The 17,595-nt window shown below is 41.6% G+C and overlaps 1 long non-coding RNA gene across 1 annotated transcript; it reads left to right on the top strand.

Moving 5' to 3' along the window:
* The first annotated feature begins 105 nt into the window (after positions 1 to 105).
* On the top strand, positions 106 to 12,364 carry LOC109896985 (uncharacterized). Its single transcript, XR_002256167.2, has 3 exons — positions 106 to 376; positions 8,505 to 8,607; positions 9,386 to 12,364. It is a non-coding gene; the product is annotated as an uncharacterized LOC109896985 (long non-coding RNA).
* Positions 12,365 to 17,595: the final 5,231 nt, after the last annotated feature.

Here is a 17,595-nt window from a genome sequence, read left to right as displayed (position 1 = left end):
TAAACTGTGACTTGCTTTAGACTGTCGAAGACCACATTGAGAAAAGGAGGGAGGTAGTGAGGGAGGCGTGTCTCGGGCCACAGGGATGAGCTATTTAAAGTTCAGGCTCTCCATGCGCTCCGCAAACCTTTCCATGTTGCCATCAAGTGCAGTGCAAGGATCAACCTAGCAATCGGTATAAAACGCCCGCCTCGCGCCGAGTCTTGTGGAGGTCGCATTTAGTTAGCAGAACTGACATCAGAAAGTGGAACAAGCAAAGTTGCAAATGTTGAAATCACCATTGAATTGGAACCAATAATTCGATTCGGCTGTAATAGGTATCCTAATTGAAAATTGCACATTTTTCTTCCAGATCTGCAAGGTTGCAACTGATCAGGTAGGTTATTGTGCTTATTTTAAGGTTAAAATGTTCGTTTTTAAATGACAGACTTTCATACTTTTACCATAAGCTACAATTTCAATAAATAAGAACAGTATTGTTATTTCACTGCAGTACACTAATGAATTTAAAGCAGAATAGAGGGTTGGACACAACACATACAGACAAATAGTAGCCTAAACGTTATGGAAAAGTGTAACTTGCCTCGGAGATAGAGAGGGAGGGGGGCTGTGTGGCTGTTTACTTGGCTGTAGGAGGTGTGTCTGGGTGGGAGTGTCCCATGAGAGTTGTAGGCTTGCTGTACAGTGCGCCTGTACTAAGCATTTTGGTACACATTCATTTCTAATGAAACTCTGCGTTTGCCTTGCAGAGGCAGTTGCAGTGCGTTTGGGGTGGTGCATACATTGGATGTTATGAACGTATGCGTCAAACTGTATGCGTAGACGGCTTGACAGAAATGGTAACAGGAGGTGCTGAACTTTAGTTGCATACACATCCAGACGATGCTGCGTAATATTTTGCTCAATGTCGCTGTTGGTGTGTTCAAAGCGTAACGAATAGAATAGGCAAGCGTCATATTGTTGTTCAGTGTTGACTTCGATATTGGGCCTTCATTGGCTTTTATGATTTAAACCTGTGCCCAGTATTCAAGCGTCTCAGAGTAAGAGTGCTGATCTAGGATCAGACCACCCCCTGTCCATTCGCTATCATCTAAAAGGCTAAACTGACCCTGGATCGGCACTCCAACTCTGCGATACATGGAGCCTGCATGGATATGAGAAAATGCTATCTTAGTTCAAACTAATCCTTTCTACTCAACTCCAGATGATTCCAAAACAACTTATATTATGCGTGACACTTTATTTAGACAGAAAAGGGTGTATTTAATTAATAGACTTCCTGTCAGAGTGTTAGCACACCCTCTTCCACGAAAATATAAAAACTCCTTTATTTATTATTTACACCCACAACTCCTCTTTCAGACAAACAGTTTGAACAGAAACAAATGGTGTTACTGCCAGACCTGGGTTCAAATACTATTTGAATTTTCTCAGTTACTTTTCACATACATTTCAAAGTAAGCATTCAGATAGATTTTATTTGAAAATACAAGTAGTTGAATATTGTATTTGGAAATATGGTTGGAAAGTATTAGCATGTATTTGAAAATAATCAAATACAGGGATTAAAATACACTCCCATGCATTTAACCTGGGTATTTTAAAATATTAGAGAGAACAGGGGGGCAGAGAGAGAGAGAGAGAGAGAGAGAGAGCGGTGATGCACTGATTAATTGAAAGCTTGAATTACCTGTTGTTCTGTCACTTCATTCAACCTGTTGGGGGCCCTCTTCTGGAACCATGGTAAAAGTCCATAGGTCTACCGTTGTTCAACATTGGAAAATGGCCAGAGGGAAATTATGCAAAAAGATCTGACACAACTGCAAGAAAAGTCGTGTTTGAGTATTACTTCCCATTTCCATAGTTGTTTTGGAGATGGGTAATGGTTCTAATGTTAGTGGACAGACTGGGCACCAATAGGCCTAAATGTGCGTCATCGTGCCAAGGGAGCAGGGGCCCTGCTTCTTTCAGGGGCATAGAGAGAAATAGTAATGGCGTCTTTTTGTAGGTACTAACTCTGCCATGATTTGTTGGGCAAAGTCTATGGGAAAATGAATGGTTTTGTAGGGTTTTTGGAAAACACTGAAAATAGCGTCTGTGGTAAAGACAGGCTTAGCTGATCTCATACGTTTTGTTCTATGATATTATCTTCATCAGCTAAAGTCATTTTTTTTGTGAGTTTTGAAGCATTTACGTGATAAAAAAAAAACACAAAGCCTTTTATAATTCATAAAGGTCATGTTAACTGACTGATATTATCTCCTAGAACAAAACATATATAAGATCACCTAAGCCTGTGTTAACCTAAGATATTTTCGGCGTTTATTCCAAAACCCTATTCTATCCCCATTAATTTTCCCCATAGGAATGGCTGAACAAACCAAACATAACTCATTCCCATTTTTTAGGACTACAAGCTGGCGAGCTCTATTACAGACCCAGGCTCACTGCCACAAGTTCTCTAAGTCTGTGTCCCAAATAGCACCTTCTTCCCTACATGGTACACTACTTTTGACCTGAGCCCTATGGGCCCTGGTCAAAGGTAGCGCACTATATAGGGAATAGGATGCCATTTGGGACAGACACTAAGTCTCCCAAGAGGCTGAAGACTTGGAATGGACATAGGAAAGGTTGAAAAACAGAAAATCAGATTTCTGTAGAGTTTGCTCATATACTCTGACTTTCCGGGTTATGTTACATGCTGCAAACCATTTTACATTCCAGGTAGGAACACACACGAAGAATGTGTGTTTTACGTTGTTTACTGTGTATAGTTCTGTATGTAACCTGTCATAAGTATACATAGGTATATGTACATAAGCGTTTAACATATAAGCATTTCACTGCAACTGCTATAACATCTGCCAAAGTGTGTACGTTTGATAAATCCACACACACACACACACCCTATGACAAATAATAGGGCGATAAGACAACCTATGAGTATTTTAGCAATATTGAGCAATCAGTAACTGCCAGAATAAGTCAATGACCAGGCAGTGTGTATTAGTAAAACCACATCGTTCAGAGCTGCACGTCCTTCACGTCACCACTGTGCTCTGCCCTGGCAGGATCCTGCACAGAAAACAGGCCCAAAGCCCAATTCCAGCCTTCCCCCTCTCTCTGCTGTTTAGGTGGGCACTGTTCTACTTTCTCCCACCCTCTCAGGCTCTCTCCTTCTCCAATCCCTTCTCTGTCTCTCTCTTCCCCCTCTCTTTTTCTCCCTTTCTCTCAAACCTTTTCTCTCTTGCTCTCTCGCTCTCTGTCTTTGTCTCTGTCTGTGTCTGTCTCTGTCTCTGTCTCTGTCTCTGTCTGTCTGTCTCTCTCTCTCTCTCTCTCTCTCTCTCTCTCTCTCTCTCTCTCTCTCACACACTCTCTGTCTTCCACTGGACTGGTTTTGCTGTTCTGCTCTAAGCCCTGTGACTGCTGTTCTTTGCCAAAGACTCGCTGTACTAGATGCTGTAATGACCGGGGCCCCAAAATTCCTCACCACTGACCGTCTATTTTGTGTGCCTGACCCAGATTGAGAAAAGGACTGTGTTTGAGTGGGTCATTAATACACAACTAATGTATTATCTCTGTGCAAATTTAGGCCCATGAAGTAGAGGGGAGATTCAGCAACACTTGTAGAACAAATGGAATTACATTTTAAAAAGCTTATTTATTGCAAAGAGTAGAAACAACGCGTTTAGGCTTTTGATCTTCTCCAGGGTTTTTACAGAAATAAGAAGGAATTAGGCTTTGGCTCATGGAAAGGTCTGGAAAAGAAAGAGAGAGAGAGAGAGACATGATTCTGAACACTGTCTTCATGGCTTTAAGGTTAGGGTTGTCCACACCAGACTCTGCCAGAGATGTTTTTGAAAGCTATTTTCACTAATCGTGACTAACTCTCGACAGAGTGGAAAACTGATATGAGTCCCCCACCTTGGCCTGACCCCTAGGAGTCAAAGGCGCTCAGAGACTGTAAGAGAGCTGTCACGTCTTTATGAAATGAGCTCGTCCCTGTGAGTGCAGGGACAGCGAAACACACCCACGCCAGTGAGTGTTACAGCCAGCGAAACACACCCACGCCAGTGAGTGTTACAGCCAGCGAAACACACCCACGCCAGCGAGTGTTACAGCCAGCGAAACACACCCACGCCAGTGAGTGTTACAGCCAGTGAAACACACCCACGCCAGCGAGTGTTACAGCCAGTGAAACACACCCACGCCAGCGAGTGTTACAGCCAGCGAAACACACCCACGCCAGTCAGAGGGTTTTCTGCTACAGATTGCATGTCTGCACTTGCAGCAGAGTCCAGTGAAAGGCTTCTGTTATGTGTGGTCATGGGCTTGCAAGGAAAGCCTCAATTTGTTGGCAGCACCGCCACCCTCTCCTGACGTTGCCACCTCAGAGCTAAATGGAGATCTGTGATGATGGAAGACCATGAGAGGTTTTAAAATAGAAAGTAATATGATTGTTTCAATAGAGAGTCATTCAATTTCTCTGTTCTATTCCGGTGCCTTCAAACATGAGGTCAGTGGAACAAGGTAAGTGGCAGTATCAAAGTGTCAGGGGACATATTTTCAGATATACTGAAGGAATAGGAATAGAAAGCTGAAAACTAAGACTGCTCAAAGGTTTTTACCAGAGAGTTCTTCAGACTCAATTTAGTTCATTGCTGAGGACAAAGGGACCCCATAAATGTTGTGTTGTTGCCCGCTACAGACGGCTATATCAATCTGCTAATACAGGACTAGCAAAGGCAAAATGCGCTACTTTTGAATCTTCCACGTTAGCGTTCACGCTGCATGTCGGCTCAATCGGAAAATGACCTTTACATTTATATCGAGCCATCTGTAACACTTCACCCAGGCTGGGAAAACATGCAAAAGGACTCTTCTGGCGAATCAGGGACCTCAATGAGAAGCTAAGTAGTTTGTGTGCGTGCTCATGTATGTGTGTGACTTCAATGAGAGGAAAGCAGGGTGGGTAGTGGGCACCAAGCCAACAAAGCCTGTCTCTACATGTTAAGGCTTTGGGAAGAATAACATGCCAATTGTAAACTATACTGAACAAAAATGTAAACGCAACATGCAATTTGCAACAATGTGCAACAACAACAATTTCAACAATTTTACTGATTTACAGTTCATATAAGGAAATTAATCATTTTAAATCAATTCATTAGGCCCTAATCTATTGATTTCACATGACTGAGCAGGGGCGCAGCCATGACTGGGCCTGGGAGGGCATAGACCTAGACACTTGGGAGCAAGGCTCAGCCAATCAGAATGAGTTTTTCTCCAACAATTTTTTTAGTTATTACAGACAGAAATACACCTCAGTTTCATCAGTTTTCCGGGTGGCTGGTCACAAACGATCCCCTGCAGGTGAAGAAGCCGGATGTGGAAGTTCTGGGTTGGCGTGGTTACACGTGGCCTTCCGGTTGTGATGCCGGTTGGACGTACTGCTAAATTCTCTAAAATGACATTGGAGGCAGCTTATGGTAGAGAAAGGAACATTATATTCTCTGGCAACAGCTCTGGTGGACATTCCTGCAGTTGGCATGCAGAACTTTAGACTCCCTCAAAACTTTAGACATCTGTGGCATTGTGTTGTGTGACAACACTGCACATTTTTAGAGTGGCCTGTTGTCCTCAGCACAAGGTGCACCTGTGTAATGTGCATGCTGTTTAATCAACTTCTTGATATGCCACACTTGTCAGGTGGATGGATTATCTTGGCAAAGGAGAAATGCTCACTAACGGGGATGTATACAAATTTGTGCACAAAATTTGAGAGAAATAAGCTTTTCGTGCATATGGAAAATTTCTGGGATCTTGTATTTCATCTCGTGAATCCTGGGAACCAACACTTTCATGTTGCGTTCATATTTTTGTTTAGATGGTGTGGAAAAGGGCTGAGTAAGACATATAGACTCCCATGGGCATACCTGTAATGGATCTATACAGTCAAAGGTATTCAGTTAGCTTGCATACATTTATCAATGTATACATTTACAATGCAAATACATGCATTACATGTCAAAATCCATTTGAGAGTCCTACTGACTACATACTAGTATGTCAATTAATTCAGGGCTATATGACATGACTTGATTGACACCTACAAGTAACAGTCTTGACGTGACTTGGGTAACACCACAGAACAGTATATCTCTCTAAGCACCTACAATACTTTATGGCATGATTTGACTGCCCTCTCTTGTCCTGTCTGTGTTGTATGTGTCATGTGACCTCTGTGTAATTCCATCCAAGGCTTTAATTAGCCCTTTTAGCTATCTGCTGTAGCCCATTGAAGTCCAACTGCTGGATTATCAAAGGAGGTGTGTGTGTGTGTGTGTGTGTGTGTGTGTGTGTGTGTGTGTGTGCATACAGTTGAAGTCGGAAGTTTACATACTTAGGTTGGAGCCATTGAAACTCGTTTTTTCAACCACTCCACAAATTTCCTGTTAACAAACTATAGTTTCAGCAAGTCGGTTAGGACATCTACTTTGTGCATGACACAAGTAATTTGTTCAACAATTGTTTCACTTATAACTCGCTGCATCACAATTCCAGTTGGTCAGAAGTTTACATACACTAAGTTGACTGTGCCTTTAAACAGCTTTGAAAATTGTCGAAAATAGTCATGGCATTAGATGCTTCTGATAGGCTAATTGACATCATTTGAGTCAATTGGAGGTGTACCTGTGGATGTTTTTCAAGGCCTACCTTCAAACTCAGTGCCTCTTTGCTTGACATCATGGGAAAATCAAAAGATATCAGCCAAGACCTCAGGAAAAATGTCTACACCTCTGCAAGTCTGGTTCATCCTTGGGAGCAATTTCCAAACGCCTGAAGGTACCACGTTCATCTGTACAAACAACAGTACGCAAGTATAAAACACCATCGGACCACGCAACTGTCAAACAGCTCAGGAAGGAGACGCGTTCTGTCTCCGAGACATGAATGAACGTACTTTGGTGCGAAATATGCAAATCAATCCTAGAACAACAGCAAAGGACCTTGTGAAGATTCTGGAGGAAACAGGAACAAAAGTATCTATATCCACAGTAAAACAAGTCCTATATCGACATAACCTGAAAGGCCGCTCAGCAAGGAAGAAGCCACTGCTCCAAAACCGACATAAAAAAGCCAGACTACGGTTTGCAACTGCACATGGGGACAAAGATTGTACTTTTTGGAGAAATGTCCTCTGGTCTGATTAAACAAAAATATAACTGTTTGGCCATAATGACCATCGGTATGTTTGGAGGAAAAAGAGGGAGGCTTGCAAGCCGAAGAACACCATCCCAACCGTGAAGCACGGGGTGGAGGCATCTTGTTGTGGGGGTGCTTTGCTGCAGGAGGGCCTGGTGCACTTCACAAAATAGATGGCTTTATGAGGCATGAATATTACGTGGATATATTGAAGCAATATTTCAAGACATCAGTCAGGAAGTTACAGCTTGGTTGCAAATGGGTCTTCCAAATGGACAGTAACCCCAAGCATACTTCCAAAGTTGTGGCAAAATGGCTTAAGGACGACAAAGTCAAGGTATTGGAGTGGCCATCACAAAGCCCTGGCCTCAATCCTATAGAAAATTTGTGGGCAGAACTGAAAAAGCATGTGCGAGCAAGGTGGCCTACAAACCTGACTGAGTTACACCAGCTCTGTCAGGAGGAATGGGCCAAAATTCCCCCAACTTAATGTGGGAAGCTTGTGGAAGACTACCCTAAACACTTGACCCAAGTTAAACAATTTAAAGGCAATGCTACCAAAGGATAATTGAGTGTATGTTAACTTCTGACCCACTTGGAATGTGATGAAAGAAATTAAATCTGAAATAAATAATTCTCTCTACTATTATCCTGACATTTCACATTCTTAAAATAAAGTGGAGACACTAACTGACCTAAGAAATTGAATTTTTACAAGGATTAAATGTCAGGAATTGTTAAACTGAGTTTAAATGTATTTGTCTTAGGTGTATGTAAACTTCTGACTTCAACTGTATGTGTGTTTGTGTGAATGCTCGTCTACTGTTGACAAGAGACAAGACAGAGATTAGCTAAGCCTCCTCAGTCATCGCGGTGTCATCAGGTCATTTCATTTTTTTTTTGTCCCCTCATAGTGACATTACTGGACTAATTCCGCTGGATTAGTGTACTAGACCGGACTAATACCATTATGGCAACCCTGTGAGTGATGATGAGATAAAGACACATCGTCTCAGTATTGTCTGGTTAATAAAGGTTAATTGATAGCAGATGGCTGTGTTTTTTGTTGTTGTTGATAATTGTTTTCTGTTATCAAGGCCAGGCTAATCAGTTGGCTAAGAGTTATTTGTGGTTGTGGGTTGATATGTTATCTTGTGATTTGAAATGAGTAATTGATTCTAAAAAGTAATTCCAAACAAACAAATGCCTAGGCAATCAAGACAAAGCTGACGTGTAAAAGCTGTGCATCTACAAGATAGCAATTCAAAAATAGTAAAATATTTATTTCATTCTCTCAGACCTCCTCAGCTCCAGGCATGGGTGTGAAGGTCCTCAAGTGCTTCTCCTGGTACAGACGCTGTAAGGAACGATGCAAGGCTAAACAGTGCCCCCCACCTGCAGGTGAGAGAACTACTTCCATTTCACAGTACTTTATTTTACCTTTATTTAACTAGGCAAGTCAGTTAAGAACAAATTCTTATTTTCAATGACGGCCTAGGAACAGTGGGTTAACTGCCTGTTCTGGGGCAGAACGACAGATTTATACATTGTCAGCTCGGGGGTTTGAACTTGCAACCTTCCAGTTACTAGTCCAACACTCTAACCACTAGGCTACCCCAAAATATTCATACAACAGTTTATGCATATAACAGTTATCCATTCCATTACATATGCTATTACATACATTATCATTATGTCAGAATAACTTCCCAAGGCTGCACTCATGATTATCAAACACATACCGTATATTGGAATACATGTTGAAACAAGTGATCTGATATAACCAGGAATGTCAGTTAGGTCATGTTAAAGAAATGCTTGGGGCACTGCTAATAGTAGTCCATAATGTCAACCTCCCAGTACTATAACTCTCAATCAATAATTTGCTCATTAATTCCACCCATAACTTCATAATGGATATCTTCTATTAGATGTTTATATTATTAGAATGTCAAATCAGTGCATGTCATGTTATATTTGCATTACATTAAAGATGCCTGAGGGATCATTCATACCATTAGCTATGTTAAATCGCATTATCAAATCATCCCATATAATGTAGACATGTATAGACATGCCAAAGAAAAGATTCTAAAACGTTGTGTGCTAGCGGTTCAATAAACCCGCTGTCTTCTCTCTTCGTCGCCTCATCTTACGCCACCTCGCTCCGTCCCTCCAGTCCCCAGAGAGGAGATGAAGCCTCGCCTGTCGTCTACGGTGTCGTGTGGTAGCCAGGGCGAGGGCGGTAGCAGCCTGAGTGGATCCCAGATCTACTTCTCCACCAAGGCTCGCCTCTCCTTTAGACACCAGATGGACAGCAACTTCAACGCAGTGGACGCAACCTGCTGAGTAAGAGCTGCCTCGACAAGCCTGGGTAGTGTTCATTAGGCATCAAATGAAAGAATATAGACTGAATCAGGGAGGGACAACCTGGGCTTGTCCAATCATCATCATCACCACCCCGAAAAATGAACTCTCACCCCTCCACTATGACAGCCATTATTCTAGCTCAACAGAACGGGGAATGGGGCAGAAGTTGAACGTAAAGGACTGAGACTTCACCTACTCAGTGGTGCATAAATACATCTTTCTCAACTCTCCCTTCAGAGATGACTGTGAAAGGAGGAATATAATCACAGCAGATTGAGTTCTTCACTACAGAGAAAGACTAAATGCACTGCTAATGTAGCTAGTGGAGATGGAGACATGTAATGGAGAAATGTTTACAACGTTATCATACTAAGTGCATTATTTTCCTTTTGTTTCTCTGCCCACCCTTTTGTATTTCTACGTTCCTTTGGGGTGTAAATTACTGGGTTGGTTTGGTCTAGGGCCAGGTAAAAGACCACAAACTGCAAACAATAGTGTCTTTAAAATACTAGCTGGTGAATATGATTTGTATTTGTATGTGTTAGGGATCCCCATTAGCTGCTACTAAGGCAGCAGCTACTCTTCCTGGAGTCCAAACTCATTAAGGCACTTAAATCACACATAAAAGATAAAACAGTACATCATATAACATTATTACACCAATACATACCTACAATGCAAAATGTATAATACCACCATACAACAATATCACAATGTACGTGTGTGGAGTGCGAATGTAATCACTCCCAATTTTAAATACAGGCTTTTTTTAAAGAATATCCTGACACTGTCCTCACTTGCTGAGAAAAACATGGTAACTAGATTTGATCAGATTAGCTGATAAAGACAGTAATGAGTTTCAGAGTTTCTTAAAAAACTCTTTTTTTTTAACATTTCCAAAGCTCTGACGAAGGCCTCGAGGCCGATACGTAAAGTTTAATAAAGAGCAGTGTGCGGGTTTCTTCTTTTTCCCACCTCACTTTATTCAGCGGTTACCATGCACCTGCAACAAAGATAGCTCAGATGTGCGAGAGTGCCTTTCGAAACATTTCCAAGGTGAAATGAATGTTGGTGCCAGCGATCTTCTAGTAGTGCCCTGCCTAACTGACTGAGTCTACACTTTATTTGGCAGCATTGCCTTCTCCATCTTACATGCAGCTTTTACCTTGACTGACTTCTCATGAAATCTTCTGGGGAACATCAATGAAGTGACCAGAAACTCAACAGATGAAAGTCAACAGATGCTTCACATACTAGTTTAAGGACATGTCACTGACACATTACTTCTAATTGTGTTGTGTTTGTAGAAATCTAAGTTCTAGATACAAATTGAGAAATAGTTGTATGAGTGATGAGGTAATAGCATCTCACTGACCCCACTTCTGGGGGTTTGGTGAGAAGAATGTACAGGGCTTTAAAGTATTCACACTCCTGGACTTTTTCCACATTTTGTTGTTACGGCCTGAATTTAAAATGAAATGTAGATTTGGGGGTCACTGGTCTACACACAATACCCCATAATGTCAAAGTGGATTTATGAATTAAAAATGAAAAGCTGAACTGTCCTGAGTTAAGTCTTCAAAGCATTTTAAATAACTTCAGGAATACAAACAAGTCAGACATCCTGTGTGCAATAAGTGTAACTTTTCTTTATGACTACCTCATCACTGTACACCACACATACAATTATCTGTAAGGTCCCTCAGTCGAGCAGTGAATTTCAACCACAAAGACATGGGAGGTTTTCCAATACCTCACGAAGGGCACCAATTGGTTAGTGGCGAAAAATAATTTGAATATTCTTTTGAGCATGGGGAAGTTATTAATAACACTTTGGATGGTGTATCAATATACCCAGTCACCAACTCAGTTGACGGAGAGGAAGGAAACCGCTCAGGGATTTCACCATGAGGCCAATGGTGATTTTAAACCAGTTGGAGTTAAATTGCTGTGATAGGAAACTGAGGATGGATCAACATAGTACTTACTCCACAATACATTTAAGTCATGCCGTACACTTTCAAGACGATTTAAGTCAAAACTGTAACTAGGCCACTCGGGAACATTCAATGTCGTCTTGGTAAGTATCGCCAGCGTATATTTAGCCTTGCGTTTTGGGTTTATTGTCCTGCTGAAAGGTGGATTTGTCTCCCAGTATCTGTTGGAAAGCAGACTGAAATCAGGAAAACCTTACAAATAGTATAGGATCCAGGTTTCAAAGCTCTTGGACATTTACCAAGAAAATGACTCACAGCTATGAGCACTGCCAAAGGTGAGTCAAACATGAATTGACTTAGGGGGTTGATATACTTATCTAAATATTTGATTTTCCATTAATAAAAAACATTGTTTAAATTTTCTTCCACTTTGACAGGGTATTTTGCATACTGTTGACAAAAATGACAATTTAATCAATTGTAATCCCACTTTGTAACAAAAAAATGTGGAGAAAGTCAAGTGGTGAGAATACTTTGTGAAAGCACTGTATGCAATCCCCAATAATGGGGACAAAAACATTGATGATTTACCCAATGTTCAACCATTTGAATGGAAATCAAAGATCCTAACATTTTACTCTATTCTTGTTGTAATGGGAATGGCTGAAATGTAGAACTAACAAAATGTAATACAAAAAATAATTTGCATACTAAAATGTTTTGGTGGATTCATTTAGCTTGATATTGTGAAATGTGCAAATATCTAATGAAGATATTTTTCTTTCAACCTTATTCATTACAAAATATTGTAATTGGTACAAAAAGACGAATAAAGTGAAGACAGTCCGACAGACGACTCTCTAAATGTTCTTTGGTTTGCAAATGACTCCGTCTGGGTGGCACTTCCTGAAGCGAGCCACAACGTCAGGGTCCAAGAGGTATCTTAGGTGCATGCCCTCCAATTGTTTAGCAAGAGTTACCCTGAGAGAGAGAGAGAGAGAGAGCGAAAATAAATGCAGCTTAGAAAAATAGCAACATACAATAAATACAGAGACACGTACAAGTTGGGTTGGACATTGTGAGGTCTGCCAGAGAGCTCAATCTCCTGGGTACCAGGTGAAAGTATCAATCATCCCACAGATCTCATTTGGCTTGTGGTTGATGGAATGCACCTAAGATAGGAGAAAGAGAGAGGTAGAGACAAAGAGGGAGATATAGGAGAGGGTTGAGTTAAAACAAATCAGGGCTCTCTTGGGATGGGAATGTCACATCAAATGGATTCATTGTGTTTGACCCCTGACCTTGGCCACAATGACATCACAGTCCAGCCCTATTGAATCCCTGGGGGCTTTCAGTCACACCTACCTGAGGTGAAACACACACATCAATACACTTGTGTACACACACACACACACACACACACACACAATAATAACAGTAAATACACCCAACTGACTGCACCAAACTGCCCAGAGCTTAGCCCAGACTCAGATAAGAGGTATGATGCCGCACAACATATCACAATACATACCAAAATCGCTGTAATTGGTTGGTCTTCAACCAAATGATCTCATCAACACGCTCATCGCTACGAGAGAAAGCAAGGGGAAGACCCGCAGTCAGATTGGGCCAGTAAGTAAGTCAACTGTCACAAAGTTTGATGAATAAAGAGACTCACCCCAAAAGAAACACATTCTACACACAACTCCATAGCCCTAAAGAAAAGAGCTAGGGAGAAACATGGAGATTAAAACAGTCTATTGTAAATTCTAAGTGAAATATGTCAAAGCACCAATCAACATAATCCAAAATCAGGAGTTTAAGGCTTCTATCATTAAACCGCTCTGTCAGACCCTTTCTGCTGTAGTGGACACAGATTTTCCAGGACACAGATGCCACAACAGATCCACTGTGAAGTGGGACAAAACCGGATCAGGCTGGATCGAACTGCAGCATCAGACTGCCTAAGAACCACATCTGACTACTTTTGGAGGTAGCGAACATAACTATGTAGACAGACATTTTCCTAATGTCCCCCTTTGGGGTTTACGAAAGTATATGAATTTAGAAAATCCAAACCTGTAGAGACGTGTACCAAAATGCATTATAAATACAAGTTCAATCTGTACTTCAATGCACATCTCTTGTGCATTATAAAAACAGATGAAGAAAGAGGTAGCGGGAGGTGTAAAAGACAGAAAGGGAAAGAGGTAAGAACATAGGAGCAGGGAAGGCAGCATGTGATTAATGAATCACAGTGCAACCCAAATATTCTCTCAGTTCATCACAATTACATAATAGTGTCTCTAGTCAGCCCAAAGGTGATCTTAAAAGTGGGTGAGGTGGCGATGATAGGTCTGCGGGTTGGCATCCTCTCACATCAAAACATCGTCTGCAGACGAGAGACAGATGGAGAGAGAGAGCATGTTTAAGCCTTGTTTTTATTTTTTATTCTAACATGTTAGTCATAATAATCATGAGGTGCAAAACTGACCTTGGATCATTAACTCTGGGACTACTGCATCTCTATCTGTATTTCAATGTCAAATATCTCTTTAATAATACTTCCTGTTGACCTGACCAAGTGACCTCTCACCTCTGATCATGCTGTGGCCTCTATGTAGTCAGTTCCAATGCAGGAGGGGTTCACCGACACAGCTGATATAACCTAGAGGATTTAGGGTGAAGAGAGAAGGATGAAGTTAAGGACAGAGACTGTTATTGAGAAAATAAAGTAGTTAAAAGAGACAGTGTTTAACAGGAATCTAGGTGTGGCCTCACCTGGTGTCCACACCACACTAAGTGGCGGCAGAGTTCTTTATGCTGAAAAACATGAACGGACACACGAGGAAAAACAATATAGCGTAGTTATAGAAATAATGAAGTGTCTTAATATTCTCCATGGTTGGCCGTCTTGCCTATTCTATGAAGGTGGAAGGAGCCACATTACTCCGCAACACAATCCATCAATCAGATTGATACATGAGTGTGTCGGTGTGGGTTATAGGGTGTCTACTTGTTCTACATTTTTTCAATATGGGTGATTTAAAATATCCTGTTTTGTTTTTGTACAGACATCACACCCTTACCTAAACAGCACCATCACCTGAGAAGTAGAAATCAAAGGGAGAGAAATTGGGAACTGAATAACTGCAGCTAAGTAAATGGAAGAATACTCTTATTGCAATGTGAATGGCTCTTAAAAGAGCCTTTGGTTGTGCATAGTGTAGTCTATGGTGTTAGAGAACAGCTTTTCGAAAAAGTAGGAGGTGAAGATCACACAGATTGCCTCTCTTGCTGCGTTGATGGACCCCATCCTTGAAACATCCTGCAGAGCAGCAGACTTCTCCTCTGGCACACGGCGGTGAGCTGCAGATCCCCTCCTGGTCCTCGTGTCCATCCTCATGTAGTTATGCAGAACACAGGTAGCCTTCACACACCTGAATTCCTCCAGGAGGCAGTCCCAGGTGGCCCTGGTCACCCAACCTTGCAGTGCCCTACACGTTAACTGGAGGCAATCGTTTAAGGAATCTCCAGTTACAAGGTATCTGTAGGAATATGGAAGACAATGTAATTATTAGACTTTTACATCACCAGGTCATTGTGGATTATAATAATATCCCTGATAACAACTCATGATAACATTGGATTGATAGATGCATGGGCACACGCATGTGTAGTATGTGACAATAACAGGATCTTATCAAGGATAGCATCACAAATGAATACACAAATACTACTTGAAGCTTTGATGATGAGTTGATCATTTGAATCAGCTGCGCACCCCTTTGAGTCCCCAGGACCAGGACTGAGAACCACTGCTCTTCATTGGGACCTCTTCATATGTAGACAGGATTTCATAGCCCTCTTTATCTGAGGACAGAAAACCTCACAAGAAAAAGACTAAATTATAGTCAAATTACACCCCACTTAATATTATGTTACTATTATCTCCATCTTCACTTCTAGGAATAGCCTACACAAACAAACAAGCATAGTCAATAATACAGTAGAAAAATAAGTCTATATACAATGTGAGCAAATGAGGTGAGATAAGGGAGCTAAAGGCAAAAAAAAAGGCTATGGTGGCGAAGTAAATACAATATAGCAAGTAAAACACTGGAATGGTAGATTTGCAGTGGAAAAATGTGTAAGGTAGAGATAGAAATAATGGGGCGCAAGGGAGCAAAAATAAATAAATACAGTAGGGGAAGAGGTAGTTGTTTGGGCTAAATTATAGATGGGCTATGTACAGGTGCAGTAATCTGTGAGCTGCTCTGACAGCTGGTGCTTAAAGCTAGTGAGGGAGATACGTGTTTCCAGTTTCAGAGATTTTTGTAGTTCGTTCCAGTAATTGGCAGCAGAGAACAGGAAGGAGAGGCGGCCAAAGGAAGAATTGATTTTGGGGGTGACCAGAGAGATATACCTGCTGGAGCACGTGCTACAGGTGGGTGCTGCTATGGTGACCAGCGAGCTGAGATAAGGGGGGACTTTACTTAGCAGGTTCTTGTAGATGACCTGGAGCCAGTGGGTTTGGCGACGAGTATGAAGCGAGGGCCAGCCAACGAGAGCGTATAGGTCGCAGTGGTGGGTAGTATATGGGGATTTGGTGACAACACGGATGGCACTGTGATAGACTGCATCCAATTTATTGAGTAGGGTATTGGAGGCTATTTTGTAAATGACATCGTCGAAGTCGAGGATAGGTAGGATGGTATGTTTGGCAGCATGAGTGAAGGATGCTTTGTTGCGAAATAGGAAGCCAATTCTAGATTTAACTTTGGATTGGAGATGTTTGATGTGAGTCTGGAAGTAGAGTTTACAGTCTAACCAGACACCTAGGTATTTGTAGTTGTCCACATATTCTAAGTCATAACCATCCAGAGTGGTGATGTTAGACGGGTGGGCAGGTGCAGGCAGCGATCGGTTGAAGAGCATGCATTTAGTTTTACTTGTATTTAAGAGCAATTGGAGGCCACAGAAGGAGAGTTGTATGGCATTGAAGCTCGTCTGGAGGGTTGTTAACACAGTGTCCAAAGAAGGGCCAGAAGTATACAGAATGGTGTCGTCTGCGTAGAGGTGGATTAGAGAGTCACCAGCAGCAAAAGCGACATCATTGATGTATACAGAGAAGAGAGTTGGTCCAAGAATTGAACCCTGTGGCACCCCCATAGAGACTGCCAGAGGCCCAGACAACAGGCCCTCCGATTTGACACACTGAACTCTATCAAAGAAGTAGTTGGTGAACCAGGCGAAGCAATCATTTGAGAAACCAAGGCTACCGAGTCTGCCGATGAGGATGTGGTGATTGACAGAGTCGAAAGCCTTGGCAAGGTCAATGAACATGGCTGCACAGTATTGTTTCTAATCGATGGCGGATAAGATATCGTTTAGGACCTTGAGCGTGGCTGAGGTGCACCCATGACCCAATATATCACCCAATATGAAGTTAGGTAGATGGTGATATTGCATTCACTTAGCTAGTTATCTATACAGTATGTGAAGTTGGCTAGATACAGTTGAAGTCGGAAGTTTACATACACTTAGGTTGGAGTCATTAAAACTCGTTTTTCAACCACTCCACAAAATTCTTGTTCACAAACTATAGTGTTGGCAAGTCAGTTAGGACATCTACTTTATGCATGACATGTATCACAATTCCAGTGGGTCAGAAGTTTACATACAGTAAGTAGACTGTGCCTTTAAACAGCTTGGAAAATTGTAGAAAATTATGTCAGGACTTTAGAAGCTTCTGATAGGAGAATTGACATCATTTGAGTCAATTGGAGGTGTACCTGTGGATTCATTTCAAGGCCTACCTTCAAACTCAGTGCCTCTTTGCTTGACATCATGGGAAAATCAAAAGAAATCCAAGACCTCGGGAAAAAAATGTGGACCTCCAAAAGTCTGGTTCATCCTTGGGAGCAATTTCCAAATGCCTGAAGGTACCACATTCATCTGTACAAACAATAATATGCCATTATAAACACCATAGGACCACGCGGCCGTCCTACTGCTCCGGAAGGAAACACATTCTTTCTCCTAAAGATGAAATGTACTTTGGTGCGAAATGTGCAAATCA

The sequence above is a fragment of the Oncorhynchus kisutch genome, linkage group LG9, assembly GCF_002021735.2.
Source record: "Oncorhynchus kisutch isolate 150728-3 linkage group LG9, Okis_V2, whole genome shotgun sequence".
Lineage (NCBI taxonomy): Eukaryota > Metazoa > Chordata > Actinopteri > Salmoniformes > Salmonidae > Oncorhynchus > Oncorhynchus kisutch.
This window is presented reverse-complemented; position numbering and strand designations above follow the sequence as displayed.